Source organism: Myotis yumanensis, unplaced genomic scaffold, assembly GCF_028538775.1.
Source record: "Myotis yumanensis isolate MYYU_CA2020_CCGP unplaced genomic scaffold, mMyoYum1.0.hap1 SCAF_2, whole genome shotgun sequence".
NCBI lineage: Eukaryota > Metazoa > Chordata > Mammalia > Chiroptera > Vespertilionidae > Myotis > Myotis yumanensis.
The window spans coordinates 25656041-25672988 of NW_027223753.1; the positions used below are offsets into that span (position 1 = coordinate 25656041).

The following is a 16948-nucleotide window of genomic DNA, read 5'->3' on the forward strand; positions in this document are numbered from 1 at the left end:
ACCTGTTGCCCGAATACTCATGCATATCAGTGTGTAATTGTGACAAAGTGCTAGGGTCTCCCCAAATGAGGGAGAGGGCTCTCAGTGGTCACTTCTGGTTTCATCTATTGCCACCACCCAAAGGGATGGACTGGAGCCTTGAAATGGCAACACTACTTTGTATGGTCCTTCCTTCCCCTCTGCCGTTAGCTTTGCCCTGAGGGTAATGTGTCTCAGGGCCCAAATCATGCACAATACATAACTGGCCTCAGTTCCATCTAGTTTAACTGAGCAATCTCCTTTCCCCTCTAAGTTTCATCTTGCTTCTATTCTCAGGTTTCTGATTCAGAATCAAAAGTCATTTAATGACTATCAACTGGGTATCAGGCACGATGTTGGGGACTGTCACATCTATTAACCATGAATGTTAAAGCATTTAAAAAATAAGTTCAGCCCTGACTGGTTTGGCTCAGCGGATAGAGCGTCGGCCTGCGGACTCAAGGGTCCCGGGTTCGATTCCGGTCAAGGGCATGTACCTTGGTTGTGGGCACATCCCCAGTAGGAGGCGTGCAAGAGGCAGCTGATCGATGTTTCTCTCTCATCGATGTTTCTAACTCTCTATTCCCCTCCCTTCCTCTCTGTAAAAAATCAATAAAATATATTTTAGAAAAAAAAACAAGTTCAATTAGGGATGATTCGCATTGTACTAAAAAGTTCTTTGTAAATTTAAGCACCATACATGATCACATTATGAGGAAATAAAATTCTATGTTGTTAACAATACAACTTTATATCTATAAAAGGAGCTAGAAAAATGAGAATTACATTCCCTCCTCCCCAATTTTCTCTTTTCTCCAGATTTCCGAACTTTCCAAACATTTCACAACTTCAAGCCCACCATTTTAGGTATTTTACTGAAATATATTTCCTGGACTACAAACATACCTGACCCATTCAGTTTCACCAAGACTCAGTGTGTGTCTGCCTTCTTCCTTGGCATCTACAGTAAAGGGACCTGCTGTATAGTTCTAGCTAATCTAGGCTCTAGCAACAGGTGAGCACATTGGTAGTGATTGCAACATTTTGTTTTTGCCTCTCTTCTCAGTCAATCATTATCATGCTCTGACTTTCATACCTGTCTGTGCCTGCTCCCCGAGAACAGGAGCACCCTGCTTCATCTTATCTCCAACATCTGGGTGCTCACAGGTGCTGCTTCCTGTCATGCTATCCTTCCCACTCCTGTTTACCTTCTGCTCCCACACCTGAATTTCTCAGCACAGTTCACTACCTTGGAAACATGACTAATCAGATTGGCAACAATGAAAAAGACTGATCCATTCATCACACACATACGTCAAGGGGGATCACTTTGTACATTATATAAATGTCTAACCCAGTGGTTCTCAACCTTCTGGCCCTTTAAATACAGTTTCTCATGTTGTGACCCAACCATAAAATTATTTTCGTTGCTACTTCATAACTGTAATGTTGCTACTGTTATGAATCGTAATGTAAATATCTGATATGCAGGATGGTCTTAGGCGACCCCTGTGAAAGGGTCGTTCGACTGCCAAAGGGGTCGAGACCCAGAGGTTGAGAACCGCTGGTCTAACCACTACGCTGTATGCCCAAAGCAAATATAAAACAGTAATGAGTGTCAGCTGTAGTTGAAAATAAATAAAAATAAGATTTAAAAATATGAAATCAGCCTGGCTGATGAAATATAGTCTTATATGAAATACCTCAGTGGTTGAGCATCAACCCATGAACCAAGAGGTCACCAGTTCAATTCCTAGTCAGGACATGCAGGAGGTAGTTAATCAATGTTTCTATCTCTATCTCTCTCCCTTTCTCTCTATAATCAATACACATTTTAAAAATATATACATATAAATATATATAAATATATATAAATATATAAATACACACACACACACACACACACACACACACACTAGAGGCCCGGTGCATAAAATTCATGCAGCGGGGGGAGCGGGGGGGGGTCCCTCAATCCAGCCTGCACCCTCTCGCAGTCCAGGACCCCTCGCTCCTTACCATCTGGCTGCTCACAGCTCCTTACCGCCCAACTGCTCTCTGTTCCTTACTGCTCAGCTCACTGTTTCTTAGCACTGTTGTGAAGGTGGGAGAGGCTCCTGCCACTGCCGCTGCGCTAGCCAGCTGTGAGCCCAGTTTCTGGTTGAGCAGTGCTCCCCCTGTGGGAGCTCCTGCATTGAGCGTCTGCCCCCTGGTGGTCATTGCGCATCATAGTGACCGATCATTCTGGTCGTTCCACAGTAACAGTCACTTAGGGTTTTATTATAGATAGATAGATAGATAGATAGATAGATAGATAGACAGACATTAGTACCCTGGTGCATGGATTCGTTCATATTGAAAGGAAATTCATTAGAAGGTGGCTGGCGGGGTAGGGCTGGGCGAGATGGGCTGGACACAACCTGGAGCCAACCTCCCGCGGTCCCTCTCCGGCTGGCCGCATCTGGGGTGGCCACGGCTTGAAGGTTGTCTGCGGAGTGAGCAAGGTCCCGACAGCAGGGCAGGTGGGGAACCTCCACCTGGCCGGGAATCTGGCCAAAATCAGCTCTCCAACATCCTCCAAGGGGTCCCGGATTGCAAGAGGCTGTTTCTCAGGTGATGCACCCCAGAATCGGGCTCCCTCCTCTCTGGTTCCAGGTGCGTCATTACCCGAGAACCACCACTGCCAAGTCACCACAGCTCGGCAGCTCCTGCATTGAGCATCTGCCCCCTGATAGTCAGTGTGCGTCAGAGCTACCAGTCAGACGGTCACTTAGCCTTTTAGATTAGATTAGATAGATAGATAGATAGATAGATAGATAGATAGATGATAGATAGATAGATAGATAGATGATAGATAGATAGATAGAATATGTATATATGAAATCTCACACACAGATACACACACACACTCAGATCAAAACGTTCTCATCCTACCAGTAGGAAACAACTGGGGTAGATTGTTAATGTAGACAAACAAACAAAAAAGAGCCACACACTAAACCTGACAAGCTCAGGAGACACCTGCATGGTGGACCTTATAAATTCAGAGAATGTAACCACATAGCATGATCTGAACATAAAAATTCTGAACTAAAAGTGGGTCATGACTGTAGTCATGTCCTAGGCCTGTAGCTTCCTTGACAAAAGTCTCTCTCTACCTTCAATGAGCCTGTGTACTGTCTTAAACCTCTTCTCTCTCCCGCTTTGATTCTCATGCATACAATAAGCTGCAAAATTGCCATTCTCTGGAGTATGTTCTCAATTCATTGAGATTTTGCTTCCCAGGAATTGTCATCATTTGGGCTCAAATAAACTCATAAAAATTCTCTACAAGTTTGGACAGGTCTTACATCGACATTAGAAAGAATGGCTCTGGAAGAGTATAAAAGACAGCCTTCTGGTTAAAAATGGAGATGTCCCCCCTGTGCCCCCAAAACCAGAGACCTTCCTTTCATGGCTTAGCTAGTATTCTTCAGAAGCGGAAGAATGAAAAGAACTTCTGTACTTCCCGGCCTTATCTGGCAGCAGCATTGCTTGTGTTGTGAATCACTGTGTGTTGGCCAAGGATTGGAAAGAGCAGGGCTGTGCTCCTTTACCCAGAATGGTTGTCTGCCATTTTTTTTAATCTGTGGAAATATAAATGTCCATAAGGAGATCTACACAGGAAGCCCTTGACATCAACAAGGAATTTTTCCAAAGACCCTTTGGGTGTGTTCATTCACTAAATCTCATATAGTGCCTCCCAAATGAACGTTGTAAATTATAGCCAGCAAGTTTTAAGTGATTCCATTTCAGACCCTAATTGACTCCATAAATGCAAAAGAAACGTTATTTATAAAATTTGTTGTGTGAGGAGTATTAACCATGTTCAATGCTTTGCACCCGAGGTCCCAAAGAAGAAAATAAAAAAGGAAACTTGGCTAGTTAATGGTACACCTTTTCATTTTTCATAAGGTTTAATCTCTCTCAAAGAGCTGTTTCTGCACTGGCTGACCAACTCACTTGAAGCCACTAGCCAATGCATTTTTCCTTGCTTCTATGTGACACATATGGTAGATCTCTGGGTATCAGAGATCCTACACACACTGAACTTGACATTCCATGCCAGTTTATCCAGAACTTCTCTTTGTGACCAAAAAAAAAAATCACTTTCTCGGGCTTCTTCACTTTGTTTTCATGCTTCTCACTGGCACTAGTAACTGATTTATTTTCCTGAGTCTTTTCTACTCCTGCAACAAGAAGCAAAGATTTTAGTCACCACATGCAGGTTACATGAAGGCTATCACTAGTAGAGAATAAATAGTGAAGTCACATCACATGAGATGTCAAGGTGGAACAGGAGGCCTAGTTCACTAACTAGTAAATGACTGGCACAGGGATAACCAGTCTTGCAATTCACACTCACTCACAATGGGCCTTTGAGAGTAGCTAATGAACTACAGAAACTGTGATGAACCTGCAAATGTGGAGCACTTCCAGTGTACTCTTTAGTAACACTTATGTAGTGATCATTTGTTACTTTTCTCGGAGAATTTCTCATCTCATAAATCTTGGTGGGCAGCAGGGACCACTTCCTATTACAGAAGCGTAAGTTAAAAATACTCACTTTTCCAGGTCCCTACGCAGCTAAGACTAAGGTACATGACCCAGCAGCTACATTTGCTTAGGATTTTTTAGGCCAGAGCTGGGAATGGGAGAAATTCTTTACAGAGGTGGACTAGCCAGTGGTGGCGGCAGTGTCCGGCGTCCAACCTCGCTAATGGGGTCAGTGTGGTCTCCAGCATCCAGTCCCAGCTGTATCTCTGACAAAGGCTGCGGCAATGAGCATACAGCAGCAACACTGAAGCTCTCTCCACCCACCTGGCTCTGTGATGTGATCTTTGTAGAGTTCTAGGTGCCTGATCTCCCTTTGTTTCTGCCTACTTCCCAAACCTTGTGTCTGCAACCTTCTAGTGATTTTTGTAATCTACCTGTAAAATTATGGTATACTAAGAAATATATATATTTGGCCTTCATCAGCGTCCTTGGAATTTTCAAAGTGTTAGCGGTGAGAGGAACATCTTTGTTATTTATAATAAGGCCCTTTCAACCTTACCTGAGTTTATGCTAATAAAGTGACTCTTGGAGGATTGGGGCTGGTTGCCAGGAAACAATCCTATGATTAGAGAGTTGGAACTTTCAGCCCCAACCTCTGGGGAAGGGAAACGGGCTAAAGATTGAGTTTAATCACCAATGGTCAACATTTAATCAGTCATGCCTATGTAATGGAACCTCCACAAAAACCCTAAACAAAGGGGTTGAGAGAGCTTCTGTGTTGGTGAGCACGTCAAGGTGCTGGGAGGTGGTGCATTCAGAGAGAGTGTGGAAGCCTCATGTCCCTTCTCACACACCTTGCCCTGTGCATCTTTCCCATGAAGCTGTTCCTGAGTTGTATCCTTTACAATAAACTGGTAATAGTAAGTAAAGCCCTCTCCTAAGTTCTATGAGCTGTTCTATGAGCAAATTATTGAACCTGAAGAGGCGTCATGGAAACCCCAATTTACAGTCAGTTGGTCAGAAGTACTGGGGGCCCAGACTTGCAATTGGCATCTGACGTGGGGAGAAGTCTTATGGGACTGAGCCCTTAGCCTATGGGGTAGTTAGTGTCAGAATAGCTTGGCGTGGAAAACTCACACATCTGGTGTCAGAAGTGTGAATAAAAATAGAGAAATACTTTTTTCTTTTACTGTCCAATGTGCTTTCAATAAAATCCACTTACTGGTGCAATCAGCCAGAATCAGTTTCTCTCCCTTGCAACCAAGAACCTAACTAATACATCTGAACAGCCGAGAAACTCTTCTAAACTCTATCTGGGCGAGTTAAACTCATTTCTTCCTTTCTTTTTTTTTATTGTTTTATTGCTTACAGTATTACAAAGGGTATTACATATGTGTCCTTTTTTTTTTCCCCGCCCTTGACAATCCCCTGGCCTCCCCTAAACTCATTTCTTATTCTGTATTTAGGAGACATAGTGTAAGGAAAGCACAGAACCAGGAGACCTGTTTTCTGGTCTAGCCTCTGCCACTTCCCAGCGGTGTAACCTGCAGCAAGTCCCTTCTCAGCTGTAAGCAACAATTCTCTCATATGCACAGTAAACAGTCTGCACTAGACCCGTAGTTCCCCAAACTGGCTGTTTTAGAATCCCCTCAGACATTTACTGTTCATACAGAGTCCTGGGCCCCACCCTGAAGAAACTAATTTAGTAGATTCAGTAGATCCCTGACAAGTACACCAGTGAGGTGGAGGCAGCAGCACCTTTGAGAACCACAAGCTAAGGCTCTCTATGGCCCCTCCATGGCACATACCCTGGGAGAGATGGTTTTATTGCTGTATTCCTCGTGCCCAAAAAGTTCCTGATGTACAGGAAGGGTTCAGAAAGCATCTGCATCTGAGAAAGGGTAAACAGAAACTCTCTGAAACCTTCCTGTAAATCTAAAATTATTTCAAAATAAATAAAACGTTTATTGAAAAGAATACTAGAAAGAAGAAAGGAAGAAGGAAAAAAGGAAAGGAGGAAGGAAGAGAAGGGAGGCAGGGTGGAGGAGGGAAGAAGGGGGAAGAGGAATTTTATCCACACCACATTAACTAAGAGACTTATATCACTGGATATTGAAAAGCATCTCTCGTCACCTTTTCCTCTGCGCGGGCACACCGCACCCCCACCCCCACCACATTCTCATTCTGCCATCACCAGGCTGTCAGAGGAGACCGGTGGAGCCACCATGCTGTAAAGGCTACAACAGGGCTTGTGGCCCGTCTTTGAGGAGCACTGTTCCTTGTACTTGGCCCTGTAAAGACCTGAGTTCTGCTCCTAGCACCCACATTTAATTTCCCTGGGCCTCAGTTTCCTCAGCTGTAAAAGAGAGCTCCTCTCTCCCCTCTGTGTCTCACAGGATTATTGTAAGAATCAAATGAAAGAAAAGTCGTCACATGAGTGAGCATTCACTATGTGCCGGGTTCCATGCTCAACACTTCATGAGCATTCTCTCCGTTCATTTCCACAACAACCTTGTACAGCAGGATAGTAACATCTCCCTTTTATGGATAACAAAACTCAGGCTTCCAGAAAACTCGAACAAGGTCATAGACCCCTGAGGGGAGGGCTGGGAGAGGAGCCCAGGGCGTTTGACTCCAAGACCCTGGGTGTTCCTCTGCCATGTGATTTCTACACACCGAGTGTTAAAGAGGTGTACTAGTACATCTTTATTTTGATTATTTCCATCCCAACCTTCCCTCTACCCTAACTCTCTCTTCTTCCTCCAGCTTCCCAAACTGAACCAGACGAGACCCTGGGAGTTCCCAAATGGCAGCCACAGAACTGGCAGGTCACCAGCCCTGAGGACGGGGCCGGGAATCCCCGCCACTTCCAGTGCTGCCACAGGGAGTCAACATGGAGACAGGCATCCAGGAAAGGAAAAGATTTTTCTCTCTGGAACCCAAAGGACTAAGTCAGGCTCACCTTCCCTTCTTCACCTCACCCAGAAGAGCACTGGCAAGGCCACCACTTTAGACAACTCCTCTCTGGCCGAAGAGAGTTTTGATCATTAGCTTGTGCTGCTTTCCTCGCTGCAAACAAGTAGGTTCTAAATATCTGAATTGTTTTTTTGAAACAGCTGGCCCCACCCATTTACTGGTACCAGGCAGGCCCCTGGCAAGGATGAGTGCAGCCTTGATGTGGCCGGGGAGCCCAGGAGGCTGGGCAACAGGCTGGGCTGGGTATACCCAATTGCTGCCCAGCTGGGCCTGGTGTGGAGACTTTTGGTGGTGTTGCTAGGCAACATAAGTAATTGGAGAAGCCACGTATTGGGCTTCTGGACCACAAAGATTAACAGCCTCCTTCATCACACTGCAAACCATCATTATGCCAGTTCCAGAAGCCTGCAGCAATCTCCATGGTTATAGCCTGAAAGAGTGCTTTTTTAGCTACAGAAATTAAGAACCAGCTTTTCAGTATTGTGGGTTTGTGGCTGTGGTTGTTTCTTTTTGCTACGTCTCTGAGGATACACTTGGAATAAATAGGCAAAAGGTTTGTTTAAAAACAAAAAATACCCTCTTTTCCGAAAGTTTTCCTTCTTCCTGAAGCAAAGCACTCTTGGCTCGATGGTGAGGGCAGCTCAGGTAAGGACACTCGGCCTCCTGAGGCCTCTGCATGCCCGCTGCATGGCCAAGCTTCTTCCTTGGAATCCCTCCGCTGTGGCTGTGGTGCAGGGTTGGGGGACCAGGGCCTTGGTCACGTGCAAGGCCTCACAGCAGAATAATGCTTTTGTGTCTCTCTCCCATTCTAAAAAAATCACAATACCTCCTCTTCCCAGGCTACAGAACCACTCTCACTTCTACTATTTTCTTTTTTATTGTTTGATTTTAGAGCAGTGGTTCTCAACCTTCCTAATGCCACGACCCTTTAATACAGTTCCTCATGTTGTGGTGACCCCCAATTTTATTGTTACAAATTGAACATAATTAAAGCATAGTGATTAATCACAAAAACAATATTTAATTATATATGTGTTTTCCGATGGTCTTAGGCAACCCCTATGAAAGGGTCGTTCGACCCCCCAAAGGGGTCGCGACCCACAGGTTGAGAACCGCTGTTTTAGAGTGAGAGAAACCAAAGGAGAGAGAGAGGGAGTGAAAGAGAGAGGGAGGGAAAGGGAAAGATCGATTTGTTGTTCTACTTATTTATGTGTTCATTGGTTGTTTCTTGTATGTGCCCCAACTAGGGATTGAACCCACAACCTTGGTGTATCAGGATGACATTCTAACCAACTGAGCTACCCAGCCAGGTATACTATTTAATGGATCCTCCCAGTGGCCCTGTGAAAAAGACATCATTATTATTCCCATTTTACAGATGAACAAATAAGGCAAAAGGAGGCACCCATAATTACATACCAAGTAACAGCAAAGCTGTGGCACTAACCCATTTTTCTGAGGCCAAATCCTAGGCTCTCCACTACATCACAATGCCTCCCCACAGAGCTATTTAAGATATTACATATGTTTTTGTACCCTATTATAATATGGAAAATAGTGATAAAAGTACACACTGGTGTAGAAACACAGAACTTCATCCTATCTATATATATAAAACCCTAATATGCAAATAGACCGAACAGCAGAACAACCGAACAACCAGTCGCTATGACGTCCACTGACCACCAGGGGGTGCGTGCAGAACATGGCGGGAGGCGGCAGCAGGTGGCAGAGTGGGGAACATGGTGGGCGTCAGCCGCAGCGGGATGGTGGAGCAGGTGAGCTGGGGCACCAGACCAAGGGGGGGCACCGGTTGCTGTCATCGGGGTGAGCCTCTGGTGGTTACTGAAAATTCTTTGCTCCCATGTGCCACAGTCCCGCCCAACACTTGCACAGCCTGCTGCTGGCGCCGGCCCTGCTTGCACCTGCAGACCAAAGCCCCTCCCCCTGGCCAGCCCTGCCTCTGATTACCCCCATACCCCAATAGGGGGTGGGGCTGGCCTGCCAACCTCCCATGGCCCCTCCCCCAGCCGCTGACCCCCAATCGGCTCCCCCACCCCATTCAGGGCAGGGCCAGCCGGCCCACTGCCCACAAACCCTCCCCATGGCCGGCCCCGCCCCCAATTGGCCCCCCAATTCCGATCGGGGGTGGGGCCTGCCAGCCAATCGCCCACGGTCCCTCTCCCCAGCCAGTCCAGCCCTGATCAGGCCTCAATTGGGGTAGGCCGGCCAGCCAACCTCCCACCATCTCCTCCTCCAGACAGGCCTGGCCTAGATCCACCCTGATTAGGGCCAGGTCGGCCGGACCCCAGCCGTGTACGAATTCATGCACTGGGCCTCTAGTGACAAAATAAAAATGGTTGTTGTTTTAAGCTACTACATTTTGGCATGATTTGTCATACAATAGCTACCAACACACCTCATCAGAACTAGAAGACAGAAGGACATCCCATACCATTCTGCCTTCCCATTAACATTGTTCATCTTCATAACCCTCCATTAAGTAGATTGTAGTCTCCATCTGGGTTTCCACTCCTGCCCCCCTCCAAAACAAAACAAAACAAAAACACGCCCGGCTGGCATGGCTCAGTGGTTGAACGTCAACCTATGAACCAGGAGGTCCTGGTTTGATTCCCAGCCAGGGCACATGCCCAGGTTGCAGGCTCCATCCCCAGTGGGGGTGTGCAGGAGGCAGCCAGCCAGCCAATGACACTCTTTCATCATTGATGTTTCTCTCTCTTTCCCCCTCCCTTCATTTCTGAAATCCATAAAAACATATTTTAAAAAAACAAAAACACAACCTCAAATCAAAACATAGCAACTCTCTGCTTAAAAATCCTTCAATGGTTTCCCATTGTCTTCAAGATAAATACAATATCCTTTCTATGGCTGATAAGGTCCTGTATGACCCAGCTCCTGTCTTCCTTGTGGAATTCTACCACTCTCCCCCAACATCTCTGTGCTGCAACCACAGGGCCTCCTTTCTGTTCCAGCAACACACCAAGCTCTCTGCTGCCTGAGGGTCTTTGGACTTGCTGTTTCCTCTGCCTAACCCTTTCTCTCTACCTCACACCCATCCCAACACATTCACACAAGGGTAGCTCTTTCATAACCAATAGCACCTCCCTAAGAAGTCTTCCCTAATAAACCAGCAAGTAAATGAAGAGTGAAGGGAGAAGGAAGTATGGAATAATAGAAAGAGCACTGAAACTACAGGATTCAGAAAACCCTGGTTCTTGCTCTAATTCTGCCCCTGTTTACCTGTGGATAAGACACGACACCTCACCTGACCAGAATCCACATGCCCACCATGATGCACGTGGCTAGTGAGTGATGTTCATAATGTGCCGTACACCAGAAGTCCTCCCAATTCTTGCTCATGAGTCTCCATAACAATTTTGAAAAAGCTATGACCCTCTCACACATTTTTAAGTTAATAACTAAAATTATTTTTCACAAATAAAAATAGGTTCCAAGATGGAATTTCCTGGCACAGCCTTTATTAGAGGCATGCTTCGATATAGTCTCATCCAAATCTTGGAGCTACAGACTTAGCATGTTCAATTTATGGAACTTGTCTACCATAGAACCCAACTGTCAAAGCCAGTCCTCACTGTCAAACCAATCATCCAAACAAGCATAATTTTCTGCTGGTAAGACAAACCACCTTCATTTTTAACAATTTCTATAAATGAGTTCATTTGCATCCCCATGACAACCGGCTCAGGTCCCAATTCTAATTTTACAATACATAGATAGAGAGCTAAAGCACTTGCGTTTAGAGTAGCCTAACAGTTCAGAGCACACATGCTAAAGGGAAGGTATGAGAGTTCAAACGCCGATTTTGCCACTAAAGAGCTCTATGACCTTGGGCGACTTATTAAACCTCTGGGTGCCTTGGGAACCTCATCTGTAAAAGAAAGATAATAAGTATCTACTTTATAGAGCTGGTATGACTATTACATGATTTTATTAGTTTGTAAAGCCTTTCAAACAGTGTCTGGCACATAATTAGCATCAAATAAGTATTTTTTTTTTTAAATAAATACTAGAGCCTGTAGTAGTAAGACACCACCCCTTCCGTTGATTTTACCTGATCTCTCTCTCTGCTTGCTCTCGCTGGAACTGAGCATTCTCCAATTATCCTTTTGGTTTTTATATCCCCAAGCAACTCACCATAAAAAGATTCAGGAAGGACCCAGTAAAGCCAGAGAAGGGAAACAATGGAATTATTGTAGGCAGTTAGACATGAGCAGAGCAAGGATGGTGGGCCAGGTACAGAAGGTCACCAGGGTGGAAAGCCCCAGAACCTAGCAACAATCAACTGTATGGCAGGACCTCGCCCCCGGGGTGACTTTTCCTCCACTGGCATATCGCTGGTCATGCGGTTTGGACACCCTGACCTTTCCTCCTAGAGATAGCATCTATGCCTCAAGTTGTAGTTCAGCTCCAGGCCCAGATAAGCAACAAAACCAGCCACAGCTGATGTCAGGACCAGCTGCAATAAAGACCCCCTGCCCTGGTGCAGGCCAATCAGTGGAGACTGCAACCCTGAATGGACACACCTGGAAAGCGACTGAATATTCTCTTAAGATCTTTCCAGGGGCCTCCCCCAAAATCTCCGCCCCTCAAACCCTTAGGAGACCCAGTGCCTTTCCCTTTCCTTGCCCTGCCCCCCTCCAGGCACATTACCATTAGCTTCCACTCCCAAGGTCCAAGGGCTCTTCCTTTACCTCCATAACTTGTTTTCTGTGCCCCTTTCCTCTAGGAATTACTTCTCCTACCTCTGAAATGTACTCAATAAATGTTCTCTTACAGTTTGGGTCTTGCTCCGAATTCTTTCCTAGCCAGAACCCAAGTACCGAGGTTGCTGAACCCAGGTTGGGTCTGACCCCCCCCAGTCAGACACCTGGTGCTGTTCCCACCGCCTACAACAGAAGCAGAACTGAAAAGGAGAACTTAATCCAAACAAGCAGATTGTTTTCAGGAAAGAGTACCTCTGGAATTTGAGGATCTGGAAACTGATTCCCTTAAAGGAGTGGCTCTCAACCTTGGCTGCACATTAGAATCACCTGGGAATCGTTTTAAAATCCTGATTTCTGGGCCTCATCCTCCGGAAATTCTGTTTCTTTGTTATGGGGTGGGGCCACAACATTAGTAACAAAGAAACAGAATTTCCGGAGGATGAGGCCTAGAAATCAGGATTTTAAAACGATTCCCAGGTGATTCTAATGTGCAGCCAAGGTTGAGAACCACTGCCTTAAAGGTATCCATGTCCCCCAGTTCCAGAGCCACTGACATATTCAGCACAAACTCCCACGGCACATTCAGAGCTCACATTCAGAGCTCCTAGAATTCCTGGTGTCACCTCTACAACTCCACCTCTTTCTCTTTTACATCAGAAAGCACAGCTTTTGCCTTTGGGCTTTTGATTTGGTGGAGGCTTAGGCAAAACTTTCTTTGATCCTCCTGAACCTGGATTCATCTGACCGGTCACCATGCCACCCAAGGAGATCAAAGTCATATACCTGAGGTGAACCAGTGGGGGAGTGGTGGCCCCCAAGACTGGTCCCCTAGGCCTGACTCCAAAAAAGTTTGGTGATGACATCACCAAAGCAACCAGTGATTGGAAGGGTCTAAAGATTACAGTGAAACTAACCATGCAGTACAGACAGGCCCAGATTGGGGTTGTACCTTCTGCCTCCGCCCTAATCATCAAAGCCCTCAAAGAACTGCCAAGAGACAGAAAGAAGAAAAACACACAAACATTCAGCACCGTGGAAATAATCACTTTTGGTGAGATTGCCAGCATTGCCCAACAGATACAGCACCGATCTTTGGCTAGAGAACTTTCTGGAACCATTAAAAAGATCCTGGGGGCTAACCAGTCTGTGGGCTGCAATGTTGACGGCTGCCACCCTCATGACATCATAAATAAATCAACAGTGGTGCAGTGGAATGTCCAGTTAACACCCCCAAAGGAACATATTTCAATTAAAGATCACTGACAACCCCCCAAAAAAAACATAAAGGATTGCAAATTAGCAAGGAGTATATCCCTGAATTTGCTCCAGATTATACAAGTGTAAATCATTCATAAATTTCAGTACTTTTATTAGGAAGAACAGATTAGCTGTAACCCAGTGTACAGCTGAGGGCAAAGCACCCATAGATCAGGACAAGTCAGGAGTCCCTTCTTGAACATCATGAAGTCCTAACAATGAAGACTTGTTTCCTCAGACAGGTGGGAACCCCATCAGGCTCAGAGACCCCGATGCATAAGCCATAATTCTGAAATACAAATCAGATGGTGTCCCCACTTTGCTAAATCTCTTCACTAATTACCCAGCGCTCTTGGTATGAAACTGAAGTTCCTTAACAAGACACACAAGGGCCTCATGACTGAGCCCTGCCCATGTATTCACTCATTTCTTGCTATTCCTCCATACACACCCTACTTCAGCCATATTGAGCCCCCAGCGATTGCAGCTCCCTCCCTCCACTAGGCCTTTTCACGAGCATCTCCCTCTGTAGAATATTTTCCCTCCCCAGTTGGTTTTCAGAGTGAAGTTTTAACACCCCCTTCAAGATTGTCCTAAACACCTCCTCTGCGAAACTGTATTGAGCTTCTATGTGCCTGCCATTGTGCTAGGCCCTGGATCCAGTGGAGAACAAAGCAGACACGGTAGAATTAAATGCCCCTCGTAGTTCCTTCAACAACCTCTATTCCTGTCTTCTGTATATTACCACCATCTCCTCTGCAAGACTGTGAGTAAGTACCCTGAGGATAGGACTTCTGTTTTATTCATCTTCAAATCCCTATCATGGAGCCGCTGGAATGCATCAATAAATGTTTGCTGGACTCATTTACTCACAAAGGACTCATCAAATATTTCTGTATCAGGGACATACAAGTTGCTGGTTATACAACTGTGAACCAACAGACACTGCCTTCTTGGGAGCAAGAGTGCACCTGATGGAATGAATGATGTATGAATGAGTGAATGAATGAATGAATCAGGGAAGGAGTGTGCTCCTCCCCACCTGGATGAAAAGTCTAGAGCACGGGATGCACAGGAAGGGAGAAGCTGGTGTATGGATGTTGGGGACCGATGATGTCCTTTTGTTCTCTCTGATACAGAGAGACTGATTAGCCATGTGACCTTAGGCCAGTGGTTCTCAACCTTCCTAATGCCGCGACCCTTTAATACAGTTCCTCATGTTGTGGTGACCCCCAATTTCATTGTTACAAATTGAACATAATTAAAGCATAGTGATTAATCACAAAAACAATATGTAATTATATATGTGTTTTCCGATGGTCTTAGGCGACCCCTGTGAAGGGGTTGTTCGACCCCCAAGGGGGTCGCGACCCACAGGTTGAGAACCGCTGCCTTAGGCAAATCCTTGAGCCTGTTTGTGTTTTCATTTTAACAATATCACAACATGTCATGGTTAAGTGAGACAGGACATTTAAAAGCAGAGGTGGTTTCAGGAACTCAAGTAGCTCCCATTACTTGCTCAGTGTGAAATGCGCAGATTCAGAAACACAGCAGGAGAGCCTGCTGGGGATAACTTCTCCCTCCAGCGCCAGGTTCCATCCCTGGTCCAGCATTCTTACCTCAAACCCGGGAGACCAGAGACACCTTCCCTATTCAGCCCAACCCCCACACCATCTTGGCCTCCTTCCCTTCACCGCCCAGTTCTGTGTTTACTTTCAAGTGCTTTCAAGGCCAGAGGTTCTTATACATCTTTACAAGCCTGGGGGGGGGCCCGGGGGGGGGGGTGGCGGTTAGGGGAGGTGGCAGGAAAGGGGCCAAAGAAGAAGGAAAGAGCACAGATGTCTATTGAGGCTCACTGTGTACCTGGCACCAGGGTAGGTGCTTGACATGCCCTGTCTCCTGTCATCTTCAGAGCAATACCATTTTCCTGACGGGGAAACTGAGGCTCGGGAAGAGCACAGGAGAGGTGGGACAGGAAGCCAAGTGTGTCTATGACGCCAAAATAATTTTCCTCGGTGCCACATTGCCCACCAGCTTATACATGATCCTTACATGTCTGTGAAATAAATTTCCACTTTCTTATTCCCTGGAAGAGCAGAAATTGTATGTTTCTCCTCTCCCCCACCCCCAGAGAATCTAGATACATGTTCAAACGATGATGAATAAACAAATGAATGACAAAAAATGAATGGGCGGCCCTAGCTGGTTTGGCTCAGTGGCTAGAGCCTCGGCCTGTGGATTGAGAGGTCCCTAGTTCGATTCCGGTCAAGGGCACATGCCCCTGGGGGGCATGCAGGAGGCAGCTAATTATGGTTCTTTCTCATCATTGATGTTTCTATCTCTCCCTCTCCCTTCCTCTCTGAAATCAATAAATATATATATTTTTAAAAAATGAATGGGCGGATACCCCTTACCAGGAAGGAGGAAACAAATAACCCTGAGCGAGACGCCTAGCAGGAGGAAGCCGGAGGCTGTCTCCCCTGGCTGTGGTCTCCAGCGCCCAGGGCAGGGGCAGCGGGCAGGAGGGCGAGACCTGGCTGAGCTGCAGGGAGAATAAAACTAGGAGGCAAGAGGGCGGTGGGGGGTGTCCCTGGGAGAATGTGATAAAGGGGGAGAGAACGACTGACCAGGGCAGAGAAGGGGGACAGCGTCACCTGGCACTCCCACCACGTCCCCCCAGTCCCAGGGAGAAGCCAAGCAACGGCCTCCCCCCACCCCCACCCCCACCCCCGACTCCTGGCCAATCATACTGCCAACTCCAAAAAGAAAGTTGCAAGATCCCAGACGGCCACTCCTGGAGGCTGCTCCGGAAGGGAGGCTGCCAAGGGAACACGCACGGTCTCCTTCCCGCACCCCCGCCCCTATGCTTCCTGCCTTCACCCCCCCACCCCCACCCCATGGCCCCAAGAAAGGACTCCCCCACCGGCTCCCGGTTCCCGCCGCTTACCTCCTTCCCTCGGGAGGCCCGGGGGCGCCCAGGCAGGACCGGCTGCACCCCGCGTTCCAGGCGTCCTGGGCCAAGGGGCTCCTCTGCTGCCCTGATGGCGCTCCCGGCCCCTCCCCTCACTAACTGCGTGGGGCAGGTTCCAGCAGCCGCACCGGGGAGGGAGCCTGAGGAAATCCCCTCCCAGTCTTGAGCCTGGGCCTGAGCCCGACCAGCCAGCTCGGCAGCCCCAGTCCTGGGCTGGCCCTGGATGAATGAGTCCTCCCCCTCGCCTGCCTGGGACCGAGCCAGGGACCGTGCCAGCCTCTCCGCTCTTTCTCCGTGGCCCTGACCCTGAACTCCAGTCCTCCCAGCCCTATCCTCCTGCTGTCCGTTCTCAGCTCTCCAGGGGAAGACCTTAGCCAGGTGGTCTCCGCTACTGTGTCCCTGCCCCGAGGAAAGCCAGGCCTGGCAGGGCGTCCCGGGTGGGTGACCT

The 16948-nt window shown here is 47.1% G+C and overlaps 1 protein-coding gene, 1 long non-coding RNA gene and 1 pseudogene across 7 annotated transcripts in view; 2 read left to right on the top strand and 1 right to left on the bottom strand.

Moving 5' to 3' along the window:
• The window catches only part of LOC139003202 (uncharacterized), a 53203-nt gene extending 43300 nt beyond the window's left edge, over window positions 1–9903 (top strand). For 3 of the 4 annotated variants that reach the window (XR_011470225.1, XR_011470223.1, XR_011470224.1), the window contains exons 2-5: window positions 7318–8172; window positions 8775–8837; window positions 9162–9305; window positions 9403–9903. This is a non-coding gene — a long non-coding RNA (uncharacterized lncRNA). Of the gene's footprint in view, window positions 1–6017; window positions 6119–7317; window positions 8173–8774; window positions 8838–9161; window positions 9306–9402 lie in introns of all 4 variants that reach the window. The other variant, XR_011470222.1, reaches the window with a different exon arrangement.
• RHBDL2 (rhomboid like 2) overlaps window positions 1–16675 on the bottom strand; it is a 41277-nt gene extending 24602 nt beyond the window's left edge. Inside the window, exon 1 of one of the 3 annotated variants that reach the window (XM_070404771.1) lies at window positions 16477–16659. The gene's annotated coding sequence lies outside the window, so the exon portion shown is untranslated. Of the gene's footprint in view, window positions 1–924; window positions 991–16476 lie in introns of those variants that run through there. The other 2 variants (XM_070404772.1, XM_070404773.1) reach the window with 2 other exon arrangements.
• On the top strand, window positions 13026–13525 carry LOC139002372 (large ribosomal subunit protein uL11-like; annotated as a pseudogene).
• Window positions 16676–16948: the final 273 nt, after the last annotated feature.